Here is a 27939-nt window from a genome sequence, read left to right on the forward strand (position 1 = left end):
TCCATCTTGGTTGCCAGGGTGGTTAGGGAGCAGTTAGTGGGCGGAGTTTCGTCATTTCGGCAAAAGCGAGCCCTTGGCACAGCTTATGGTTCCACATCGCCGGCGGTATTCCGTTAATATCGAACAGTTTCTGTTATTACCGTTTACAACAGCAATTGGTGTCGCTACGTAATCGTTAAATTAGATTAATTAAGTGCTGACCCAATTTTACCTGTAGTCAACTTAAGCTCGGAATAGGCATAGCAATTCTACAAGGAGGCTTCATGAGTCTAGGATAGGCCGACCTTCACGATGGATCGATTTTATTATAGGGTTGTAAAAGCCCCCCCCACCCCCACCCTCTCTCTCTCTCTCCTCTCTCTCTCTCCTCTCTCTCTCGTCTCTCTCTCTCTTCTCTCTCTCTCTCTCTCAGGCGGTTCTATAGGCAAGAGACCGTGCAGGCATAAAGCAGTCACAATTATAAACCATATCTCTCTCTCTCTCTCTCTCTCTCTCTCTCTCTCTCTCTCTCTCTCTCTCGGAATAGCTTATATTCCTCTTACTGTTTTAATAATAACTGTAATAATACCTTTATTCCACAATATTAGTTTGTTTAAAATTCAACCTCTGCTGATTAAAGTAATATACACATAGATTTATATTTAAATATCCATTAAAAGTATTATACATAAAAATCATAGATGCATCAAATATTAACAAAAACACATTATTATTAGTAAAATAATTTTCCTAAACTTGGTCAGAATTACAGATATAATACAAAATTAGGATATAAATGTAACTTTAAACATTTGGCTCCTAAATCCATGCTGTGTATCTGACAGGTAATTAACAGATGGTATTCATACAGCTGATCACCGACTCTACTCTTTCTAAGACCTTTGACAAAATCGGTAGAAGAGAAATGGGACGATAATTATTGTCCAGGATCTTCACTATTGCCTCCCTTCAATGCAGAGCAAACAAGAGCATACTCCCAATCCCTTCGAAAAATGCCAGTCACGATTGATGTATTGATGACGGTTATGTAAAATACTAAAACAGGGAGAGGATCTTTTAGAAATTTACTATTCATTTCATCTATTCCACAACTATTCTTATTTTTTAGATTTTTTCCGATTGTTATTACAGTTTCTGCGCTGACAGGTTGGGGTCGAAAGCACGTAAATGATTGTTTCGTAGTTGAGGGAGGGGCTCCATCGGAGTTCACAATACATAGCTAAATTTTGTCTTTCTTCCAAAACGGTTTGACCGAAATTGGCAAAGAATTCATTGAATTTCTCTGCTGATTCAACTGCATCACTAACATTGATGAACCTTGAACCTTTGCTTTTACTTGGTAAGATCTCTTCTCTTACTTTCCAAGTGTTGCCTTTATTTAGTTTACATTCGTAAAATTATTTGTTATTGATATTTATTCTAGCTGAGCGAATTAAGGATGCTACCTTTTACTGGGATCTATTATACTCATCAAAATGATCGACTCTATTTCAATTATCAAAAATTTTCTTTAATTGATCTTTTTTTCTTTTGTTTTTATTTCCTCAGTGATCCCTGGAGTTGGTGGTCTGGTCATTTCCTGAGTAACAATAGGAGCGCAAGAGTCTAAATATGACTTAAATGTACTTGTTAGGATTTTAACTTTTTTATTAATGTCATCTGTATTGAAGATACCACTAAGCGTTTATTAACGTCATCTGTATTGAAGATACCACGAAGCACTGGGATTTTATCAATCAATTTATGACAAAAAGTCATAGGGGTCTAATTCTTCAAGATTCGAAATGTTTTGACATCACGTTTCCGTTTGGGTTTATTTACATCAATTTCAGAGAGAGGACAAGAAGCTACTTCTATCTTTTTTTATTATCTCCTTTTTACTTCTAATTAATACGTCTATGAGAGACTTCGAATAAGGGGTGATACGGGTAGGCTTATCAATGACCAGAGCAAAATTTAATAAGTTTATAATATTGCTTAATTTAGGCCGATTTTTCAGCTGATCATCGTTCAGGTCACCCAATGAGAAGACAAGTTTTTGTTTTGCGTTAATATTGACTGCGATTTATCATGTATGTAATCAAATGTATTTATTGGAATATTTGGGTGACGGTAAAGGGATCCCAGAATTATGGTTGGTAATTTGCGCAATTGTACTTAAACAGAGACATCTAAGATTCCTTTAATCGACGGAATTATATTCTTCAATAATTTTGAACACATCTCGGCTCATTTCTAACAGATTCAGGCACCTCCACCTCGTCCACCACCGCATCAAAACAAATTGTAGCCTCCTTGTTGACTATCAACAATTTTAATTCGTCAGGACATTTTATTCGGGACCTTGCATTAACATGAGATATATTAAGATTACGTTTTATAGAAGTTGAGTGACTTTGCAAATGATACCTATTGACCTCAGGGAATGCTCCATTATTCTTACTGGTAACAAGAAACATCATTTCACTTTATCTCTGACCAGTTATCACGAGCGATACCTGGACATGATTTAACAATAATATCAACAAGCCTAATAGCTCCTCATCTAGAGATTTCTCTTGCTGAAGGGTAACGTAACAACTTCTGTCGTGATCTCCCGTGCCTATTTTAAAGAACAAGTCTGCACCTATAAATGAAACTCCATTTTTAGAACACCATTCATCTAATTTAAAGTTAAAATTTTCAACGCGATCCTGATTTCCATGTAGGTCTGGAATCAGTTCACAAACATAAACACACATTTTCATTTTTTGCCTTTAGTTCAGCAACAAGAGCACCTGAGTCATGAAGAATATTATCGTTTACATTACTATTCTTTTCCATAAGGTCTTCCATGCCAGCATAAAGTATACATTTATGTATAGGAAAATAACAAACCCAAATTAGCTTCGTCTACAATTCAAACTATTGTTCAGACACTCGACTCGCTGGTCCGGATGCTCCTTAACGTTGAGTCCCCCAACAGTAGGATCTTCCTTACTTCTCTGGTGTCACAGCAGATTCTTCAGTATCTATAGTAGTTGTGGCTTCAAGATATCGAACTTTATCCTGCAGTTCCAAGAGCTGAAAGTAGTTGATTCTTGAGAATTTAAAGTTCCTTGTTCTTAATGTCCAAACGTTCATTCACAGCTCGAAAGTTCGAAGCAGTCTCTTGAATGAACTTTTCCAGTCGCTGAGATAGATCAGAGTTTGTGACTGTTACTCAGCCTCCCGGGCTGGGTTCCCAGACGTGCGATAATTATCGTACAAGTACGATAATTTTACCCTCGGTACGATAAACGATAACGAGCGTACGATATACGATAATTCGCGATATATGTAAGATAATTACTGGAAATGTACGATAATTTAAACCTTTTCGTCAACTTATAGGAATTTAGAAGATTCGCCGCCTGAAAATAAGTAAAGTTTAAAAGGAGCAGAAGGCAAAACAGAAGATATAGAAAGTTAACTGACAAATATGTACCTCTCTCTCTCTCTCTCTCTCTCTCTCTCTCTCTCTCTCTCTCTCTCTCTCTCTCTCTCTCTCTCTCTCTCTCTCTCTTTGATGGTGATGAATAAGGCAGTGAAGTCATTTTGTTTCTGTATACATATTTTTCGTTTTTGTTATTAGTGCGATGATAACGAACAATTAGCGAGTCCTTCATAAACAGTATAGTACTGAACTTTTAGTTTAGTTTTCATTGATAATAATACTGATGATTATTAACAGTGATCTTTTTGTCGTATTTTTCCATTTCATTTTCATTGATGTAATACTGATGATTAGTAATGGCTATCAGTGAAGAATTGAAAGTAAACAATTATATGATTTTACTGCATGTTTTTTTTTTTTTTAATGGTGTTGTAATGTGATGTTTAAGAACAATTGGCAATTTTCTTAAAGCAATACTCATGTTAGTAGTGATTTTTTTCTTTTTTAAAGTTTACATTGGTGACATAGAATGACAATAACAATCACTGAAGTACTAAATAGGTTACTTTGTACAGCCTACAGAAAAGTTATCTTTTTGTTCTATTTTTTTTTTTTTTTGTCATTATTAGCAATAAATAGAAATGACATTACAATTTTTCTATTTAGCCTTACATTAATAGATATAAAGATTATTGCTGTAGGTGAAATACAGCTATATTATATGAAAAATTTACGATAATTCTAATAAAAATACGATAATTTGAAGAGGTTTGGTACGCTAATTAGGTCTGATACATCTGGGAACCCAACTTGTCCCGTCAGTTGTGGATAAGTTTCCAGCAGAGTTATTAGAGGTTCGGCTTGTTAAACACCATTAATTTTTCTAAGAGTTCTTTCTTCGTGACCCACACACCTCTTATCCCGAGTTTCCGACATTTCTTCTGCAGTTGGCCTTTCGTTACACTTTCGAGGGAATCGAAAGAAATGGTTCCCTGTAATTCATTGAGATCAAATATTGCTCGGCGATCTTTATCTCTGTTCGCAATTCTGAATAATCTGAAATAATATTTGCAGACACTTCTCCTGAATTTCATTGAATCTCAAACTTGGCGCAATGCAGCCGCTCCCTCGTTTGACGTCATGGTTACGTAATTTATATCTTAGTGCGCATGCGCAAAATACAGCTAGTACGTTTCGAGGGGGAGATTTAAGATCGAATTTTTTTCTGTTCTACTATTGTCTACTAGGATTGTCACGGGCGGATTTTTCCCTCACCATGACATTAAGATACGAGAATAATAATACTAGGTACTACTGTACATATGCACTGTTGTCAGTCTTTTTGCCTGGAGATAGGGGTCGGAGAATGGTACTGCTACTGTGTCATAGTTAACACGGTGGATATGAAGACTAATGACCTTTACGCTACCTGGGAATTAGGGTAGGCCTGTCCTACCTGCTATTACATGACATTCCTTGTGTGTATGGGTCTTATTACTGATGAGGCCAGGTGATGTCTTCCCACTGGGAGGCAATTGAAGTGCTGTTTTCCATTTTAGGGGTATTGAAGAAAATTTCTGGTACTCTGCTTGTTTCTTTATTACTCAGTACATCATGCCAAATTTCTCCCAGGCCTAGTCTCCTGGACTTGGTTAATTTACCTAGTCTTTAGAACTCCTGGACTAGATAATAATTTTTATTAATAATTTGGTAAAATAGCCAAAAGGAAAGGGTGGACCGGTTGACGTCCTCACACGAGAGCATTCGGGATTCTTACATGGTCTTTTAGTGTTGCCAAAATGCAGACGAAAGATTCGGGCAGCGCTCCCATACTCAAAGTGAAAGATACACAAAACAAGGGACTACTATGAGATTCAGGGCCTCTGTAACACGGTTTTTTCGCAATAACTTTTTATCTATGCATTTCATAAATATAACGCTTATTCAGAATACATATTATTCAACACATAAATTTTGAGTATTCTGCACTACGTAGGTTGAATAAATTTGGTACTTATAATGTAAAAGTGACCTTTTTTTGAAGACGGGCCAACTTAACTCAGAGAAAAGGTTTCGAACGCACTCGTTACGTAACTTATGACATCATTTCTTCCCTCTTTCTCGATGGATGATTGGCTGTACGTAACGAAGGCTAAACCTCTGGCAACAATGACATACAAATTTAAATACAAGCAAAGCAGTACACCTTTCTGAACTCTGGAACCTCCCCACTGATAATTGTCAAATAATGACAACAAACAACAAAATATGTTAATAAATACAAAACACTTCGATTATTAGTCTAACTCCCAAAATAAGTTTTCCAAAGAAATTACAGTCTACTTTATAGGTCACAATCAGATTGACAAGATGTAGGGAATAGTTGGTAATTACCAAAAACATAGTAGACAAGCTTGATTTGATAACTGCTATATCCAATGTCAAGCAATTTTTATTTATTGGCTATCTACCTATTTGCTGAAAAAAATAGCCGGTACCGTATATTGGCTTTAAACCTTCACCAATAATTATCGTCAGAATGGTGACTTCATGAGGCCTCACCCACTTTCGCCTCGTTATAATTCCGGATAACACTGAAGGCTACCATGGGCATTGTTGGATTAGAAAATTTAACTTCTGGCTATAAAAACTAATTTCTCGAGTAGGTGTAAGAAGTGCTAAATGATCCTCAAGGATCCCAGCAGTTGGTTTAAACGTTTAATTCATGTATATTACTGCTATACTGTTGCGGCACTACTGCTACAGTAGTATTACTACGCTAGCACCCACATCTATGTATCGTTCCGCCATTCATAAAGTCTTTGGGTTTCTGAGCCGATGGCATTTCTGTCTGGTGGATGGGCGGGGCAACATTTAGTCAGAAGGTGTTTGTTTACCTTGCTTACGTAATGAATGTTTTCAGACTCTTGGCTCGTAATCATTGGCCATGGCGTCGGCTAGTTCATTTTTACTCTATAAAAATCAAAACTATCGGGTTAGGTTTTATTGACAAATGCTGACAAAATTTGTGTGTGGTTGTAAAATTATACACATGTCAACTTTCAGCTACATCCGATGCTTTGACAAGGAGCAAAGTCCAAAAAACAGTGTTACAGAGACCCTGAATCTTATAGCAGCTACACTGCCAAGCACTCGTGTCCACAACAAAAACGAAAATATTTTAGTTCCAATCACACTTACAATAGTAGTATAAAGATATTAGAGGCGGATGATGAATCAATTCCTAAATAAATCTCTAATGGTACTATAACTTAAATCCTCACTGTATTATGACACATGAGACCACGGAATCCTTGTATACCAGGTATGAAGATACTCACTAGAGGTAAACAGCGATTTTGAATGGAAAATGGACCAAAATAGTCTTGGTTGCTGTATACAGTGCCTTAAAAGACCAGACTTCTACTTAAGGTCTGCGGCAGCGACAGCCGATTTTCGAGAAATTATCGATTTTTAGTTATTGGTGGATTTGAACTTAATAATGTCTAAATAAACATGACCTGAAGTAATATTGCAAAAAAAAAAATTAGTTGAGTTATTTTACATATTTGTTCAACGCCTCTACTGACCTGTGAGTGGCATAGTGAATAATTGTCGCATAATGTCTTATGTGACTTTTAGGCGGAAGTGAGAAATATACTCATCTGTCCTATTAGAATACACATTATCTACGATATAAAAAAACTGGCCCTCTCTCTCAAAAATATCATATCAGAGCAAATATGTATCTATTGACCTCGATATCACCTCGTGATATCGCCCTCTGAGTGACATAGAACTACAAACTGTCGCTCAATGTAATTATGATTGCAAATATTGAATAGTAGAAAGTTGAGAAATATACGTCAGTGTCCCACTAAAATTATCCATTTTCTTCAATTAGGGCTTCTACGTTCTTTACAAAAAATATGGAATCATTGATATAATTATCTATGTATCTTGATATTTTGAACTCTTCATCGTCGTATCACATACGTACGATGGCAACATGTATACATATAATATTTTGTATGTCTTGACATATTTTTATTATGCATTTTCAGATCAATACAATTATATAAGCGTAGTTAACAGTACTGTGTAAGAGCGTCACTTTTGCCAATAAACGTTTGCGAATTTTAAGTTTGTTTTGGTCAGACCAATCAATTTTACGGTGTGACGAATTTGTGGCGTTTCCATAACCGATTTTCATCGCTTCTAGAGCATTATTAGGCACTATTTACAAAATGCCAAGAATCAAGAGAAATGTCATCCGTCTGAGGGAGAAATAGGAACGACTCTGTCCCGGATATGGACAATGGCTGCTTTTGGTAAGAATTGTTGGAACGACTTCGTAGTCGTAACTCCTAAGTACCTAGTAGCCTATAGGTTCTAGCTATCCGTGGACGATCGATTTTCATGGGAACAAAATCAGAAATTATCTATCTACAGGTATACTGCAGTTTTGGAATTGATATGGGAAACATTATAATTGTTATGAACAATTTTGTAGTTGACCTTGTGGAAAGAAAGTATAGGTAGGTAGGTATGAAAAAAATCAGACGGTAAAGGGGAACTCCGTGGGAAACGGTTTTTTGGGTGGGGGGAAACGGCCTCGGAAGTTTACGGCGTCCGAAACTCAATTCACGGTGTAGACACACACAAATGTACATATTTACGGTTTTGTTACGGTTGACCCTTTACTCTACATGCAAAAGTTTAACCCATTACTTTGCATACAAACTTTTGATCTGCTCACTCTACATAGGGTAAACAACCGAGTGGACTGACCAACTCGCCGACTACCGCGGTTTTAGCCACCCTCCGAAAAAATACTTTAACACGTCCTGACACCGGAGATGGTCATCAGTCATGAGTTGGTGGTGATAGCAGAGCTCAAGACCTCTACTCTCCATACGAAGTAGGGTAAAAAATCGCGGACGATCCATCGTCATCACGCTGGCCGGGTCTTATTCACTCTTTATTTAATTAGTGAAACAAGAATACAATTACTACAACTTTAAGCATACCATTCATAAGATTGAAGTTTCGTCAACATAGGGTAAAACACTGCATGGCTTGCAGCAAGCCAACGACTATCAATGCATGACACCCTCCGAAAAAGTACATTATAGTAATGCGTCCTGACACCGGAGATGGGCATCAGTCGCGACTTCTTGTTGGTGAGAAACGGAGCTAAAGACCTCTACTCTCCTTTCGAAGTAAGTATTTTCTCCACCAAAGTTAGAAATTAAGGCAAAATTTTAAGATTTAAACAGAGGGTAGTGAAAAGGCTGTCCACGGCAGTGGAAATCTCACCAAAACGCTTTCGAAATTTTTACTTGCGCTTCAATATCTTAAAAGATTGACGCCATCTCGATGTTTACGGAGTTGCTTGTGTCAACAAACTTCCCATTTCCTGTGATAAATCCTCACACCACTTGTACCCACAGACGCTGGGGCACTTTCATCACACCAATCGGAACACTGTCCCTTACCAGGACGTTTTTAAGTAAACAACTGTTTTGGTAGAAGACTACGACGAAGCGTGCACATAGATAATTTTTTAAATAAATAGTAAAACATCAATATTTTACATATTTATGATGATTAATTTGAAAATATTCGTTATTGAAAAAGTAACTATTCTGACTCAAATTTAAATAATTATTTTTTGGAATTAGAACTTGATAAGTCCTATATTATGACGTCACGACATCTTGACTTTCATACCTATTGTAAATAATTGCTATACTCAACTTTCTTGCAGAATAGTTTACCAGTTATTCATGCAGATTGTTATCACCTATTCATGTAATTGTTATATAATTGTATTGCACATATAGGGTAAAAAACAGCATGGTACAGGGGTGGACCATGTACGATCAATGTGTACAACCCCAGTACATATAAACGCGTCTGACATCGAGATGGGCATCAGACGCAACTTGTTGTTGGTGAGAAACGGAGTTAAAGACCTCTACTACAGTGTCAGGACGAGTTATAGGGTAGATCATCACAGCAGGCCAAGCAGGCCACCTACCATCAATGCAAGCCACCCTCCGAAAAAGTACATTATAACGCGTCCTGACACCCGAGATGGGCATCAGTCGCGACTTGTTGTTGGTGAGAAACGGAGCTAAAGACCTCTACTCTCCTTTCGAAGTAAGTATTTTCTCCAAAGTTAGAATTAAGCCAAATTTTAAGATTTAAACAGAGGGTACTGAAAACTGTCTCAAGTAGTGCAAATCTCACCAAAACGCGTTCAACATTTTGTTTTACTTACACTCGAGGTATTTAGAAGATTGACGCCATCCTCGATGTTTACGGAGTAAGCTTGTGTCATAAACTAACCCATTTTCCTGTGATAAATCCGCACCACTTACCCTTGTACCCACAGACGCTGGAGCACTTTTTATCACAACAATCGAACAACACGATTTCTCATCAACAACAAGCCAGGCGTAAACAGCTGTTGGGGTAGAAGATGACGAGAAGCGTGCTCTTGGCTCATTTTTAAATAAGTAGTAAAACATCAATATTTTACATATTTATGATGATTAATTTGAAAATATTCGTTATTGAAAAAGTAAAAAAAAAAACTCGACTCTGACTCAAATTTAAGTAATTATTTTTCTGATTAGAACGTTCTTTCAAGTTCTGTATTATGACGTCACGACATCTTGACTTTCGTACCTATTGTAAATATTGCTATACTCAACTGTCATTGCAGAACAGTTTACCAGTTATTCATGCAGATTGTTATCAGCTATACATGTAATTGTTATAATCGTAATGCGCATATATATCTTTATTATTTACTTTTTGGATATATGAAGATGTTTTACTGCTGGATTATCGCCGTAGTGTGACGCAATCGTTTTCGGTCCATGGGCCCTCTTGTCTGTTTTCGCACCATAAGAAATTATGGCCGAATTTGCAATGACCAGAAAGTCGTTAAAAGAGGAAAGTTAGCATTGAGGGGCATATGTTTTTGACTGAGAAAAATACAAATTTATTCAATAGCTAGCTTGCAAAAAATACTTGGTTATAAAAACTTGATTGACAACTAAGCAGCATGTCTACTATGGGTTTCAGAGACCGTGCAAGCAGGTTTTTTGGGCAATACCTATTTCTGTAACGAACACTCTTAACAGAACGAGTTTTGCTATAGTGCATTACACCCAGTTGCCGTAATTTATAGGGTATCGTGAATCACTAATCGTAAAGAATAACGACACTTGTCCTTGTACAAGAGACAAAACTCCATTATGCAGAAATGGATACGAACACGCGTATAAAGCTCCACCTATCCCTCATCCCCCAACCCCCCCCCCTCCACCGCCATCCCTTTTCTTCTTCGTTCCTCCGCCTTCCTTTCTCTCTCTCTCTCTCTCTCTCTCTCTCTCTCTCTCTCTCTGTTGCCATTCGGTATGTGTTGACCCTCCAAACTGGGTATAAGCTACACACAAAACGTTTGAAATTGGTGAAATTAGCTATGTATTGGAGTATATATACATAAATATTAAGCAATTTTATCATTATTGCATTACTATGACAACTAGAATTCATGGAAACAGTTTATAACCTGTTAGCGTCACCCACGTATAATACGTTTACCGCGATCTACCAATGCCCTCTTGAACTGACAGTTCAAGATGGCATGGATCTACTTCGGTAGCGCCTTCAACGGGATATTACGTTCAAGACTTTAACTGTGCTTGTCAAGCCGTCAGCCCCGTAATATACGTTTACTCGTATAGAAAGTGTAGGAACATCATTTGGTAACACTCTCGCACATGGGAAACTTATTTCCAGCCTGGCAACTCTTTCCTGGTGGTCGCTTATGCTAGAAAACTGCCTGTGTCCCTGTTGGTTTTCTTTCAATACGCTTCGGGCGTTTTATCGAGACAAATTGGATTTCGCGTCTTTCACAATGAATGTCCCAAAGAGGAGGCATATTTCTTTAGGTGAGATCATCAAATACTAGATGAGGAGTGTGATATTGATAACCTATTGATGATGAGAGCTCTAGTTCTGAATCCTCCAGTGATGATACAAACTTTTTCTTCCAATTGCGGGAGTGAAGATGACTTTTCTTTGCAGAGTGACTGGACTCAGAGAGAGAGAGAGAGAGATAGAGAGAGAGAGAGAGAGAGAGAGAGAGAGAGAGAGAGAGAGAGAGAGAAGAGATTTCCTACAGTTAATTACAGTATGAATAACAAGCATAAAAATCAATATTAACTTTGAAAAAACTATCATCAGTGCTATGATCGCTGATCACAAAAAAAAGCGTGACGGTACTTAGCAGCGAGCCTCATCAGGGGCGGACGCTTAACAGGATAATGGAACGGCGTATGTGAATGCCTCCACTAATGTGGCAACGATGATTTTGCCATTCTTAGCATGCAAACATTAAAGCATGCAAACATTAAACGGTACATTTATTTCTGGCATACGATTATTTAAGAAATTCAAATACTAATAAAGACTGAAATCAATGAAAAGTGCTAGCAAAAACAAAAAAGCAAAAAAAAAAAAAAAAACGTAGTAGTTCCTCTATGCACTTTTTCCGTATTCGTTCCTCTATGGTGTTCGGCAGCCAGATGTACGCAAACGTTAGAAACATTTGATTTTATCTACGTTAGAAATATCTGTAATTTTTCGGGGTAATTTGGTTGCAAAAAAGGGATAATATACATGAATTAAATCAAAATTTTTAAATAACAATGTAAATTTAAACTAAATAACGAGTAAAGTAAACGTTTAGGGAATAAAACTTTGCAGTTTCGGTCGTCTGTCGTCGTCGTCTGCTGTTTGTAATTGTGTTTAGGCGCGCGCTCTTAGAAACCAGGAACAGCAACGGGTTTAAAGTGCAATGTGGAGTGAACTGAGACCAAAATGTGTATAATAACAATCAAATAAGCACTGTGGAGTTTCAGTTGTGATGGCAGTAAGGATAAAAACCGCCGATTACAAGGTAAGAATGAATTCAGTTCCAACCATAACCCCGGGAATAACAAGTTTCATACTTTCACTAATATAGGCAACAAAGTTGTTTTATTGTGCTGATTACAACTGCAATCTTGAGTAAGATCAATAAACGTTACATACATACGCTAACATGTTCAAATGAGTGCTGGAAGGCTGGGGAAAGATGGTGGCCGTCACTGATGAGAACCGTCCATGAAAAACGTAGCCGCCATATTGGATTTAAAAACTGCCTTGAAAACATATACGAAGAGCTCACATGCTTATTTTAGTTCGTATGGGGCTTTCATATATCCAATATGTTGACGAAACTTCAGTCTTTTAAATGTATGCTTAGAGTTGCAATTGTATTCATGTTTCACCAATTAAATATTAGAGTGAATAAGACCCGTCTACCGTGATGAGGGTTGGCCTGTTGTGATGTTTCCCCCTAATGTACTTTTCTTAGGGTTGTACACATTGATCGTACATGGTCCACCCCTGTACCATGCAGTTTTTTACCCTATATCTTTATTATTTACTTTTTGGATATATGAAGATGTTTTACTGCCGGATTATCGCCGTAGTGTGACGCAATCATTTTCAGTCCATGGGCCTCTTGTCTGTTTTCGCACCATAAGGAATCATGGGGCCGAATTTGCAATGACCAGAAAGTTTTTAAAAGAGGAAAGTTAGCATTGAGGGGCATATGTTTTGATTGCGAAAAATACAAATTTATACAATAGCTAGCTTGTAAAAAATACTTTATTACAAAAAACTAAGCAGCATACCTACTATGGGTTTCAGAGACAGTGCAAGCAAGTTTTGGCAATATTTCTGTAACGAACACTCTTATCGGAACGAGATTTTGCTATAGTGCATTACACCCAGTCCCGTAATTTATAAGGGTATCGTGAATCACTAATCGTAAAGAATAAAGACACTTGTCCTTGTACCAAGAGACAAAAACTCCATTATTCAGAAATGGATACGAACATGTGTAAAAAGCTCCACCTACCCTCTCCCCCCACCACCACTGCCACCCCTGTCCTTCCTTCCTTCACCTTCCTTTCTTCTCTCTCTCTCTCTCTCTCTCTCTCTGTTGCCAATTGGTGTGTTCACCCTCCAAACTGGGTATAAGACTTGCACAAAAACGTGGAAATTGGTGGAATTAGGCTATGTATTGGAAGTATATATACATAAATATTAAAGCAATTTTATCATTATTGCAGTGCTATGACAACTAGCATTCATGGAAACTGTTTATAATAATGCATCAATATATGTGTGAAGCTCCACTAATGTGGCAATGATGATTTTGCCATTCTTAGCATGCAAACATTAACGGTTACATTTATTTCTGGCATACAGTTATTATAGAAAATCAAAATACTAATATAGACTTAAATCAATGAAAAGTGCTAGCAAAAAAAAAAAAAACATAATCCACTTATCCGCAGTCTGTTCCTCTATGGTTTTCAGCAGCCAGATGTACGACAAGGTTAGAAACATTGGATTGTATCTACTTTAGAATATCTGTAATTTTTGGGGAATGGAAATGGTTCCAAAAAAGGGATAATAGACATTAATTAAATTAACATTTTTAAATAACAAAGTAAAGTTGAACTAAATAAAGAGTAAAGTAAACAATTTAGGGAATAAAACTTTGCAGTGTCGTCGTCTGCTGTTCGTAACTGTTTTAGTGGTGCGCGCGCTTAGGAACCAGGAACAGAAACTTGTTTAAAGTGCAATGTGGAGTGAATTGAGACTAAAATATCTATAATAACAATCAAATAAGCACTGTGGAGTTTCAGTTGTGATGGCAGTAAGGTAAAAATGAATTCAGTTCAAACCATGACCCCGGGAATAACAAGTTTCATACTTTCACTAATATAGGCAACAAAATGTTGTTTTATTGTGCTGATTACAACTGCAATCTTGAGTAAGATCAATAAAAGTTACATATATATGCTAACATTGTTCAAATGAGTGCTGGGAAGGCGGGGAAAGATGGTGTCCATCCGTGAACAGACCCGTCCATCCACACGGTAGCCGCCATATTGGATTTCAAAACTACCTTGAAAACATATTTTACGAAGAGCGTCGCATGCTTATTTTAGTTTGTATTGGGCTTTCATATATCACATTATGTTGACGAAACTTCAATCTTTTGAATGGTATGCTTAGAGTTGTAATTGTATCCTTGTTTCACCAATTAAATATAGTGAATAAGACCCGTCCAGCGTGATGAGGGTTGGTCGTCCGTGATGTTTTACCCTAGTGTGATATATGAAAGCCCCATACGAACTAAAATAACCATGCGACGCTCTTCATAAAATATGTTTTAAAGGCAGTTTTGAAATCCAATATGGCGGCTATCGTGAGGATGGCCGGTCTAACCACGGACAATCCACCACCTTTCCCAGCCTTCCCAGCACTCATTTGATTAATGTTAGCCTATATATGTAACGTTTATTGACCTTACTCAAGATGGCATTTGTAATCGGCACAATAAAACATTTTGTTGCCTATATTAGTGAAAGTATGAAACTTTTTATTCCCGGGATCATGGGTTGAACTGGATTCATTTTTACCTTGTAATAGGTGGTTTTATCCTTACTGCCATCACAACTGAAACTCCACAGTGCTTATTTTATTGTTATTATACACATTATTGGTCTTAATCCACAACAAATTGCACTTGAACCACGTTGCTGTTCCGGGTGCCTAAGCGCTCGCTCCACAAACAGAGTTACGAGCAGCAGACGACTACACTGTTTGAGGTGCAAAGCTTTATTCCCTTAATTTACTTTACTCATTATTTAGTTTAACTTGGCTTGGTTACTTCAAAAATTTTAATTTAATTCATGTCTATTTACCCCTTTTTTTTGCAACCAAATTACCCCGAAAAATTACAGATATTCTAAAGTAGATACAATCCAATGTTTCTAACCTTGTCGTACATCTGGCCACAGACAACCATCGCGGAGCAGACAAAGGAATAGTGGATTATAATTTTTTTTTTCCTAGCACTTTTCATTGATTTAAGTCTATATTAGTATTTTTTTTTTTTTAATTGTATGCAAGAAATAAATGTAACCTTTAATGTTTACATGCTAAGCATGGCAAAATCATCATTGCCACATTAGTGGAGCTTCACACATATGCCGATGCATTATTATAAACTGTTTCCATGAATTCTAGTTGTCAAAGTAATGCAATAATGATAAAATTGCTTTAATATTTATGTATATATAGGCTAATTTCACCAATGTCCACGTTTTGTGTAAGTCTTATACCCAGTTTGGAGGGTGAACACATACCAATTGACAACAGTGAATTCCATGTGAAATAAAATGCATGATTAAATTATACACTATAGAAAATCTCGTTCTGATAAGTGTTCGTTACAGAAATATTGCCAAAAAACTTGCTTGCATTGTCTCTGAAACCCATATTTGGTATGCTGCTTATTGTCAATCAAGTTTTTTTGTAATAAGTATTTTTCACAAGCTAGATATTGTATAAATTTGTATTTTTCTCAATCAAACATATGCCCCTCAATGCTAACTTTCCTCTTTTACCGACTAACTGGTCTTTGCAAATTCGCCCCCATTAATTTCTTACGGTGCAAAAACAGACAGAGGCCCAGGGACCGAAAACGATTGAGTCACACTACGGCAGTAAAACCTCTTCATATATCCAAAAAGTAAAATAATAAACAGAGAATATATGCCGCATTACGATCATAACTATTACATGAATAGCTGATAACAAAATCCGTCATGAATAACTGGTAAACTGTTCTGCAAGAAAATTGAGTATAGCAATTCATTTACAATAGGTACGAAAGTAAAGATGTCGTGACTTCATAATACAGGACTTAAAAGAACGTTCTAATTCCGAAAAATAATTACTTAAATTTGAGTCAGAATAGTTACTTTTTCAATAACTAATATTTTCAAATTAAGCACCATAAATATGTAAAATATTGATGTTTTACTATTTATTTAAATAATTATCAAGTGCACGCTTCATCGTCGTCTTCTACCTAAACCGTAGTTTCCTTAAAAACATCGTGGCAAGGGACTGTTTTAAGATTGTTGTGATGAAAGTGCCCCAGCGTCTATGGCTACAAGTGGTGTGCGGATTTAGCACAGGAAATGGGAAGTTTGTTGACACAAGCGACTCCACAAACATTGAGATGGCGTCAATCTTCTAAAGTTTTTAAATCATAAGTAAAAATTTTGAAAGTTTAGGTATTGTGGGTCTGCGTTGGCCACCCTTTTCATTACCCTCTGTTTAAATCTTAAAATATGTCCTTAATTTCTAACTTTGGAGAAAATACTTACTTCGAAAGGAGAGTAGAGGTCTTTAGCTCCGTTAAAAGTACTTTTTCGGAGGGTGGCCAGCCGTGATAGTCTGTGAGTTGGCCAGTCCACGCAGTGTTTTATCCTAAGTATTTTCTCCAAAGTTAGAAATTAAGGCCATGTACAAATGGAGGGTAATGAAAAGTGTGGCCAACACAGTGCACACTACCCCAAAACCCTTTCAAAATTTTTACTTACGATTAAAAAAGTTTAGAAGATTGACACCATCTCGATGTTTGCAGAGTCGCTTGTGTCAACAAACCTCCCATTTCCCACGTTAAATCCACACACCACTTGTACCCATAGACACTTACTGGGGCACTTTCATCACAAAAATCGTAAATCCGACCTCTAACCAGTACTTATCTAAGGGAACTACGGCATTCTTTGCGGCATTTTGCACTCTTCAATTGTTTATCAGTGTTGTCAGTTGATATGTGTTTACCGCCCAAACTGGATATAAGACTTACACAAAACCGAAATTAGTGAAATTAGCCTATCTATTTGTAGTATAAATACATATTACAGCAATTTTATCATTAGTGCATTACTATGACAACTAGAATTCATGGAAACAGTTTGTAAATGCATCAGCGTATGTGTGAAGCTCCACAAGATTGGCAACGATGAGTCTTTTTGCTGTCGTCTGCTCGTATTACAGAAATATATGTAATTTTTTGGGGTTAATTTGGTTGCAAAAAAGGGATAATAGACATGAATTAAATAAACATTTTGAAGTAACAAAGTAAAGTTAAACTAAATAATGAGTGAAGTAAAGAATTAAGGGAATAAAGCTTTGCACCTTATAAACAGTGTAGTAGTCTGCTGCTCGTAACTGTCTGTGGAGTGAGTGCTTAGGAACCCGGAACAGCAACGTGGTTCAAGTGCAATTTGGAGTGGATTAAGACGAAAATATGTATAATTAAAATCAAATAAGCACTGGAGTTTGTTGTGATGGCAGTAAGGATAAAACCACCGATTACAAGGTAAAAATTAATTCAGTTCAAACCATGACCCTGGGAATAAAAAGTTTCAAACTTTCTCTAATATAAGGAATAAAATTTTTTATTGTGCTGATTACAACTGCAATCTTGAGTAAGATCAATAAATGTTAAATATATATGCTAGCATTGTTCAAATGAGTGCTGGGAAGGCTGGGAAAGATGGTAGATTGTCTGTGGTTAGAAAGGCCAGCCACACTATTGCCGCCATATTGGATTTCAAAACTGCCTTGAAAACATATTTTACTAAGAGCTCACATGCTTATTTTAGTTTGTATGGGCTTTCATATGTGACATTATGTTGATGAAATTCAATCTTTTGAATGGTATGCTTAAAGTTGTACTAATTGTATTCTTGTTTCACCAATTGAATAGTGAATAAGGCCTGGCCAGCGCTATGATGATGGATCATCTGCGGTTGTTTACCTTACAAAAATGTTTGACCTGTTACTTTGCATACAAATTTGAATCACTAATCCACATGTAAAACGACAGACTAGCCTAGGCTACCACTAACCGACATTACTGATAAATTACATGTTAATGGTGAATGTTTGTTTGCTGTCAGTAAGAACGTAGCAGAACGGTGCTTCGCGCCTTATCCGCATCTTTTAATATTCTTGGCAAGCCCGTTTGTTCTGGCAAGAGGTATTGTTTTGCTGCGCTTGCTAGCCTCAGGGGTCACAGAGAATTGGGCACTTTACATACAAAAGGACACTGCTAGCCTAGGCTATAATTCACAACATAACTGTAACATTAAACTCTACTCTTTACCACAGACTGACCTACCACTTTACATACAAATGGCGGCACCATGCATGTACCAATGTACCTACTGTCGGGCCGAGAGATTTGTTCAAACGTGCTTCGGTACTGGCTTTGAATTAACCGAAACACTAATTTAGGCTAACAGAAATTAATATACAACTTACCTTATTCAAAGTCGCTGCTGTCTGACTACCATGAAGCTGTCAGTCTCGGCCTTTTCGAAACGGGCGGGGGATGACGCTCCTTGCTGATAGAAGGTCCTGGTCTTATTGTTTTGGACTGGGAAATTAAATCTTGAGATAGGTGATGTTGGGTGGCTTTTGAGCGGATACACACTTTATTAAATTCAGAAATGCCTGAAATGGACACAGAACATCTTGTAGATACCGCCTCTGGATACAGTACATAGAAAAATAGCTTTCATAAAGTTCTTTCAGCATAGTGTTTTGGTAGCGTGCTCAGTTTAAGAACACACCACTGCAATTCTATAGTGTTCGTGTACATTCAGGCTGTAAGGGCTAACAAAGTTAACACTGGTTCACAACATTATGCAGGAAATAATGATCCCGGACTTGTTGTACGCCTTCCAGCAATCATATACGACTGTGGTATCTGGAAGCATGTTATCAAGCCACACTGGGAGCAGAGTTTCGGCAGAACAGTCAGGAACCACCTTGAAAAAGGTCTCGCGTGTCTGTTGGTCAATGCCACTGAACACCCAAGATCCGTCCACCTTACGGCCAAGGTTGTACTTCCATTTCCTAAATTTAGATTCGTCAATCTCGACAATATGACCAGGACAACCAATTTTCTTCTTATCAGAACTCTTGCTATTTGTACAGGGCCACATTTATATGGGCTGGCCTGTGGCCTTGCTGGTCCCATCATTCATGAACTGTCTGTTTCCGGTGTTGCACATTGTACATAACCTGAATAATCCTCAAGTAAACCTTCTCTATAAAGCCACTTCATAATTTTTGTCGGTGTTGCGTAGAAACTTTTATCACAATGCTAATATACAAATGAGTATAGTTATCTAACTCGTCTGCAGATACACTTTTCGCAGATACACTTTTCGGGAACAATATTTCGTGTGTTCTGTCCATGATGGTGGTGAACTACGGAAAGAGTGAATTCTGCGAGAGAAGGTATGGGTGTATGAATCATATTCATCAGATGTGTTTTTATTAGTTGGTAGTAAATTAATTCAAGTCCTTTGGGAATGCCGTGGGTCAACCTGGTACAGGATTGGTTTGATTTAAAATTCCTGCGATGGGGTAGAGACGTACAGCGCCTCACTGCGGCCATCTCAAGAACTACTGGAGCTCTGACTTCCATGTCACTGTTCACATTACCTGGGTACTTAGAAAAAGTTACGTTTCATGGGAAATATCAGTTATTTTGGAATGCTGGACAACTTTTATTCTATTAATTTTTTATTTGGGATCATAGTTTAGGAGCTGTAGGCTCTGTCCGGATATGTAAACTACCCGATTTGTTTTCTTTCATGATAACTATTTTTTTCATAGTAATCATAATGATTATATAAGAACAGGAAACTTCATTTTACTACAGAGAGTTGTTGTCCGACTTATGATTTGTATAGGGTTAGGTGTATCTTCTTTTATCATAGCTGTTCAGCATTTGTTTACTTTACCCTCTCTGTTTATTTGTTTAGAATTTGCCCTTCCAATATCTGAACAGGAAACATGTACCTACAATGATAGTGTATATAGGTTATGAATGATAATATATACTGATATACAGGTTATGAATAAAACTTGATATTGATAGGATACCCTATATTGTTATAGGTTACGAAGAAAACTTTATATTGATAATATAAATTGTTATAGGTTATGAATAAAACTAATTTTGGTAGAATAAGAATAAACATTATGGAACACTGATATAATTACGTGTAATTTAGCAGTAAAAATTATAACTATCAGAACTTTGGATATTAGGTTCAGTATTGACCAGACTATGGATCACAGAATAATTTACTACAGAGATGAAGATATATATATGCATATTTATATACATATTTATACATATGAGAGAGAGAGAGAGTAAATAATTTTCAACACTATTATCACTGAATTATATTTGTTATATAAACTTTTGCAATAAAAATCCTTCATGATTTGGTAACAGGTATGATGTTTGGTGACAGGAATATTGTAAGGACCTTACCATTTTCAGGTCTGTATATGCCATTGAATTGAGTCATGAATATGTAATAATAAAATTCCTATGTATATACATATATGTAAGATTTTTATATAACATTTATAATTGTAAACTCCTTTTCTTTTTCTAAGGTCTTCAGCCTTTACCTGTCTCTTTGGGGTCGCTGTTCTGTGTAAGCCTTCTCCATCTTCTATCTTGTGAGCTTTTTTCAAATTCTAGTTTATTCTACTATAAATGATATTGCATCATCATCATGCCATTTATTATACCCTTTTATCATTAATAACAGGATAAAATATAGAATTCTAGAAACCACATTCTTATTCTTTTGATTGTTATGAATTTCAGGGAATATTTATCATATGACAAAATAGTTTTAGTACAAAATCAGCCTTCTAACTATCAAAGTTTCTCATTCATTTGCAAATGTTACATAAAAATATATATGTGAATTTGAGGTAAGATATATTAATCAAGAAATCACTTTTCTATTCACTTGATTACATTGTAAATTTCAGTCCTCTAACTGTCAGAATTTAAAACTTATTTGCAAACGTTACATAAAAATATGAATGCAAATTTTAGGTAAAATTTAGTAATCAAGAAATCACATATCTATTCACTGGATCATATTGTAAATTTCAGAGCTTATGTCTTATATGACAGAATAGTTTTAGTGCAAAAATCAACCTTCTACCTGGAATAGTTTTGTAGTTATTACAAAATAGGCGTGAATTTCTTTCGTTTGCCATTTACTCAAAAGTTACTTTTTTCAAAAAAAAGTTCTTGTAACTTCAAGAAGACCGAACTAAATTCAATAAAACTTTTACAGGGTGAAGTGTAACTATTTATCTTGATTTTCAAAGAGCCAAAGTGATTTTATAGTGAAACTTTTTTTTTTTTTTTTTTTTTTTTTTTTTAATAGTAAAAGTGACCCCATAATTTTTTCAAATGCAAAAAAAAAAATGAACTTAGAACTTTATTTTCTAAAAAATTCTCTTTGAAAAATTTCATTATTAGTTGAAGAATAAGTGATATAAATTTCAAGCAAATCCCTTCAATCATAGAAGTTACAAGGACTTACTTTATAATGGGGCGTTACGGAGTCAGTGCTCCCCTTAAAAACAAAAATGAACAACCGGGAACAAGGTGGAAGTTAATGATGATTTGGAAGAATCTTACCCACTTTTTTAAAAGCTAACTTTTTGTATCTTTGGTGTGCTTGGCATTAAAAAACAAAATCAAAACACGCTTGGCTAGTATAGTGGTAAAATATGTAATCATTTTTCACATGGATTCCAAAATATTGTTTTTACAATAATTTTGGCATAGCAACGATAATTTTGAAGTTCAGTTATAGCTTCTTGGCTGCAATGTTATATTCTGTCAGTTCTTATGCCCAGTTTGAACCCTCAAGGGCTTACCTGGACATACATGAACCTGTAAGAGGAGAAGGGGAGATTTTATCTGTGGTGAGAGTAGGCCAAACACTCCTGTGTCCAAAATGGTTCAAGTCTATGCACACACAGATCCCTAAATACTTTACCTTCTTGGAGATACTAATCCTCATGGCCTCTGTCTTATAAACATGTCTATTTCATTTAAAACCACCTGCTAGGGAAGGTTGTCTTGCTGTTCAAGGGAGTTACAACTATTTTTGCTGCATTTTTCGCAAATGTTCAATTTTAGCACATGGTACGCCCTAAGCCCTATCATTGTGGCACAGACACACTCCTGAACCAAAATGATAGTAACCATGGCTCTCTATCTTGTTAGTAGTTTGAAATCCCACTATTGAATTTTGGGAGCATGAAGGTATACAGTGTACTATAGGAATACACCTTCATATATGAAACTAATTATTAAATTATCCTTCGTTTTAGACTGTCGGTTATGGGCTTTCAACTCAGGCCCAGGAGTCACCAGTACTCTACAAGATGGTCCTATTTCCCTGGAAGAATCCTCTGATAAGTTTCGCTACGAGGACCTTACTGTACCCTGTAGTGGTTACAACATCTATTAAAAAGCTTTTAGTCTGCTTGGCTGAACTCTGTACCTCTGGCTGCACTAACCCACCATCCTCATTCAATGTGGTAGTCGGCTAACTTTACCAGTAGGTAAGATTCATTCCAAATAAAAGTAGTAAACGTTCCAGTACCATCTGGTGGGAAACGGATACTTGGACAGTCGTAACGAGTTAGCCATTCCCGTTTTGATTTTTTTTTCTTAAAATGCCGATTGCAACAAACGGCACAAAGATAAAGCTACCTTTAACAGTCGGTAAGCATCCAGATAGTATATCAGGAAAATTATCTTTTTTTCTTAAGTTATTTTTTTGTTCAAAAGCTATTAATTTATTGATAATTACAAGGACAATACAAGTGAAAATATAATTATTGATAAAGCATCTAGAGGTATATATTTGTCCTAAACACTGATAGTTCTAGTTTTATGCATAGTTCATATACGCAAGTATGGAATCAAAGATTGAAATGTCTTGGTAAGTTTTAGACCAGTTTTACTGGAGTCAGGTTTACCTTTCAGAAGTGTCAAATGATATAACATACGCAATTAAGGTCAAACTGCAGCCTTAGATTAATATTTCAAACGTTAGTCTGTAGTACATTCGGTTATCTCATAGACAATAGGGTGATTCGAGTTTGATTAGCAACTAGAGGTAAAATATTCTGGACAGGTAACTTTATACTAATGCTGTTATAACAAGTTCTCGGCAATACAAGTATTTCATTGCATATACAGCCGTCATCTTGTTGATACCGGCTTTAAAAAAGGCCCTATATTCTGTCTATTGTACTAGGGAAATAGTAGCATTTTGAATTTGTAAATGCTACTGTATGGTGTGACTGTTGTGGCTAGATTAACAAGTAAAAGCACTAGTCACATATAACAGGCTGATGGTTTCAAGAAGAAATATGTAAAGCTATTCTTACAAATTTTCCTCAATGCCAATTTATTCTATAACTACTACAGCTACCAAACAATGGGATTTTAGTCCATTTATAATACAAGGTCACCAAACCCAGAGCAATGAATAAATACAAATATCTGTTCAAGAAATAGGTACAATGAGACTTATTTTCTTGGAGAATAAGGCATTTTCCAAGGAAAATCTACTAGTTCCACAACACAGACACGCTCGAGCACACTTCAATTTTCTACCACTACTTAATCTACAAAATCAGTGTATATTTTTTCCTTGATAGCATTAGGCACTTTAATCCAACATAGACGAGAGTGTTAACAGCAATAATAAATATAGTCAACCGTAACAAAAAAAATCATATTTTAGTTAACAGCAATACCACTTGCCCAGAACTTCACTCAAACGAAAAAATCTGTACACTGAAACTCAGCATCTTGCCCTTTAACACCAAGGACTTCAGTACTTGCCACAATTATTAATGTAGCCTTCTCAAAATGGAAAATATCCATATTAACCCTCTTACGCCGATTGGACGTATTAAACGTAGAGTCAAAATGTCTCCCGTATGCCGATTGGACGTATCATACGTCTGCTCAAAAAAGTTTTTTTAAAAATTTGCGGAAAAATACTTATAGGCCTACCAGCCGAAAAATTTTGAATCACGCGCCTTGGGGGATGCTGGGAGTTCACGGATCAAGGCGTTGTTTTGTTTACAATCACTACGCAGGCGCGCAAGCGCGAATTTCTATATCGCACTAAAAAGTATTAGTGACACATCTCAAAAATTATTTCGTCACTTTGACATAATTTTTGCACCATTTTAAATTATCCTTTACATGAAGTATATTATATGAAAATGTGCGCAATATCATGTCAAATACAACAAAAAAATACTCATGATTGTAGCTTTTATCAGTTTTGAAATATTTTCATATAAATAACAATAAGTGCAAATATTTCAACCTTCGGTCAACTTTGACTCTATCGAAATGGTCGAGAAACGCAATTGTAAGCTAAAATTCTTATATTATAGTAATATTCAATCATTTGCCTTCATTTTGGAACAAATTGGACGTCTCTAGCACAATATTTAGATTTATGGTGAATGTATGAAAAAACTTTTTCCTTACGTTCGTGCTATAACTCTTCCGATAAATTTTTTCGTGCGATTGTCCTAATGTTTGCACCCTTTTAAATTAGCCGTTACATAAAGTTTTATATATGGAAATGTGCGCAATTTCATGCACAATACAACAAAAAACAACCCATGGATGTAGCTTTTATCAGTTTCGAAATATTTTCATATAAATAACGTTAAGTGCAAAAATTTCAACTTTCGGTCAAATTTGACTACCGAAATGGTCGAAAAACGCAATTGTAAGCTAAAACTCTTATATTCTAGTAATATTCAATCATTTACCTTCATTTTGCAACGACTTGGAAGTCTCTAACACAATATTTCGATTTATGGTGAATTTATGAAAAAAAAAAAAAACATTTTCCTTACGTCCGCGCGGTAACTCTTCCGAAAAAATCAGAATTTTTTTTGTGCGATTGTCAAAATGTTTGCACCATTTAAAATTAGCTGTTACATAAAGTTTTATATATGAAAATGTGCGCAAGTTCATGTAGAATACAACTAAAAATGATTGAAGGTTGTAGCTTTTCTCTTTTTTCGAAATATTTGCATATAAATCACGATAAATAAAAAAAAAAAAAAACCACGTTCGGTCAAATTTGACTCTACCGAAATAGTTGAAAAACGCAATTGTAAGCTAAAACTCTTATGGCCTAGTAATATTCCGTCATTTTTCTTAATTTTGAAACAAATTTGAAGTCTCTAGAACAATATTGGGATTTATGGTGAATTTTTGAAAAATATTTACCTTGACTCCGCGCGCCAATTCGCGGCCGCAAGTCTCCGAAATACGTACATCGCATTATCCTAATATTTGCTCCTTTTCATATTAGCCTTTTTATAGAGTTTCATATATCAAAATGTGCGAAAATTCATGAAAAATACAATAAAAAATAATTGAAGGTTGTAGCTTTTTCCATCTCCGAAATATGTGCATATAAAAAAATATATATATAAAAATTTCTACATTCGGTCAAATTTAACTCGTCCGAAATGGTCGAAATCTGCAATTCTAATCTAAAACTCTTACAGTATCGTAATATTCAATCATTTGTCTTAATTTTGAAAAACAAATTGGAAGTCTCTAGAACATATTTAGAATTACGGGTGATTTTTGAAATAACATTTTTTTACGTCCGCGCGTTACGAATTCGTACATCATTTTGTGATAATATTTTCCGGTGTTGCTTTTATTGTTTTACTATGTATTATATATCAAAATTATTTCAATTTAGTGTGCGATACAACGAAAAAAAAGTAACTCGTTAGCTTTGACCGTTTTTTGCACAGCGTGATTTGAATACAATTATCTATGAAAAATTTTTTTTTTCGCTACCATATATCGCATTATTTACATATGATAATGATATTATTTTTCATTTCTGATGATTGCATACTAAACTTCAGGCAATGACAAAACTATGAGCCAAAAATGAACTCTTAATCTTCAAAACTCAGCGCGCTGTGATTTTTTGAAAAAATTATTTTTTCCGCTTCCACGCTCACTCCAAACCGGCGCCGGCATACGGGAGAGGTTTTGATTTTTAGGGTTTCGGCGTAAGAGGGTTAAACTGTCTTTATTATATATATTGATATGATTCCTTTTTCTATGCTTGCTCACTAGGCAATGCTTCAAATCAGTCTCTTTAAAGATTCAAAAGGTAATGTAATTGAGAAGTTCATCTTTCTTCGGCAAAGGGGCATTTTTTCGTTTTTTAATCCATAGAAGGGCAAGAACCATCCATACAAAGGTAGGGGGAGAAGTTTCACACCTATAAAAAGGATTAAAACATACTTAACTTTTTTATTGAACTGTATGTTCTTGTTAAGTTTAAAATTGTATCAATAGTAATCAAATCAATATTAAACTTTTAAGAATAAATTCTAGAATCTTTTTTTTCTTCTGCACAATCCAGTGCGTAACTAAAACAAACCAACACTACCACAGCTCGGTGTATACTGGAAGATACTGGAGTTCTATATGAACAAGCTACTGCAATGTTAGCCTCAATGGTGTTGTAGGATCATCCTGAAAGGATATATAGGCTGAGTCTATCAGTTCACTCCATAGACTTGTAGAATGATTGTATGTGGTTGTATTCTAGGCCTAGTTCATCTGTTAAAAATCAACCAACACTAATAATAATTTCTGGTTTTTTTTAGGTCACTGGGAATGAATCCATGGCAGAGGAGACTGAAGAGCAGATTCTTCAAGACAGTAACATAATTTGAACATTTATCCTCCCTGAATGGTAAGGAATCAGTTCATCAATCTTTTTATACCTAATGAAAGGCCTATAAGCATATAGTTTATGTCTAGTAAGATTGACAATATAAGGATAATAAAAGCTAATATTATTCATTTTCGTTCACTAGTCATGATAATGAATCCTGAACTGGAGCAAAAATTCTCCTCCAAGCTTTCATGGATGAAGGAGAAGTCATTTGTAATTTTATTTTTCAGTGTTTCAGCCCCCCTCTTCCCCAAGGATGAGGAGAACCCCTTAGTATGGATCTCACGACTTGTAAGTCAAACCCCTGTACAGGTTAACACCGATGAAGGCATCGATGCATCCCTTTGCAATACAACCATACAAGATGGAAAGACTGTTCTGCTAGTAAGCTGATAACAAGGGAATTAATGTGCAGGCCTGAGCCATATTTACTCCAACCATCATCTCCCACCATCATATCACAAACTCGGCCCGACATCTATACCAAACTATCAGCCCCGATAACACCAATGACCAGAAGACGGACCAGATCTGCACCATCTCCTCCACCTCCGACACTCAAACACAGACCGCAAATTTACTCTCCCCAAGAAAACACTACAGAAGACAACTCCTCACAGACAAATGAACAACCAACGATTCCCCCCCCCCCCCCCCCTCCCTCCCCCGAAGAGATGCTTAAACAAAGCAAAGGAACCACAAAGAAGGTCTTAGTCACCTTCCATGGTAAAAGGCCCCCTGTCGTAGACATCCCGACATGGGGCAAGTACCACACAGAAGAATTCACGCCCGAACCCCTAAGATGCTTCAAATGCCAGAGATTTGGCCACCACTAACAGGAATGCACAGACAAACCCGTATGTGGCGTATGCAGTGGGAAGCACCCAACAAGGTTCTGCATTGATA

At 36.1% G+C, this 27939-nt stretch overlaps 1 long non-coding RNA gene across 3 annotated transcripts; it reads left to right on the plus strand.

The window, feature by feature from the left end:
- Nucleotides 1-7553: 7553 nt before the first annotated feature.
- On the plus strand, nt 7554-27700 carry LOC135208277 (uncharacterized). 3 transcript variants are annotated; one of them, XR_010313153.1, is made up of 3 exons: nt 7554-7746; nt 26963-27051; nt 27264-27700. It is a non-coding gene; the product is annotated as an uncharacterized LOC135208277 (long non-coding RNA). The 3 variants fall into 3 exon arrangements; XR_010313152.1 differs by lacking the exon at nt 7554-7746 and adding an exon at nt 20845-20914 and having other exon boundaries at nt 27264-27699; XR_010313154.1 differs by lacking the exon at nt 7554-7746 and adding an exon at nt 22602-22834.
- The last annotated feature ends 239 nt before the right edge of the window (nt 27701-27939 follow it).

Source organism: Macrobrachium nipponense, chromosome 35 (genome assembly GCF_015104395.2).
Source record: "Macrobrachium nipponense isolate FS-2020 chromosome 35, ASM1510439v2, whole genome shotgun sequence".
NCBI classification, from domain to species: Eukaryota; Metazoa; Arthropoda; class Malacostraca; order Decapoda; family Palaemonidae; genus Macrobrachium; species Macrobrachium nipponense.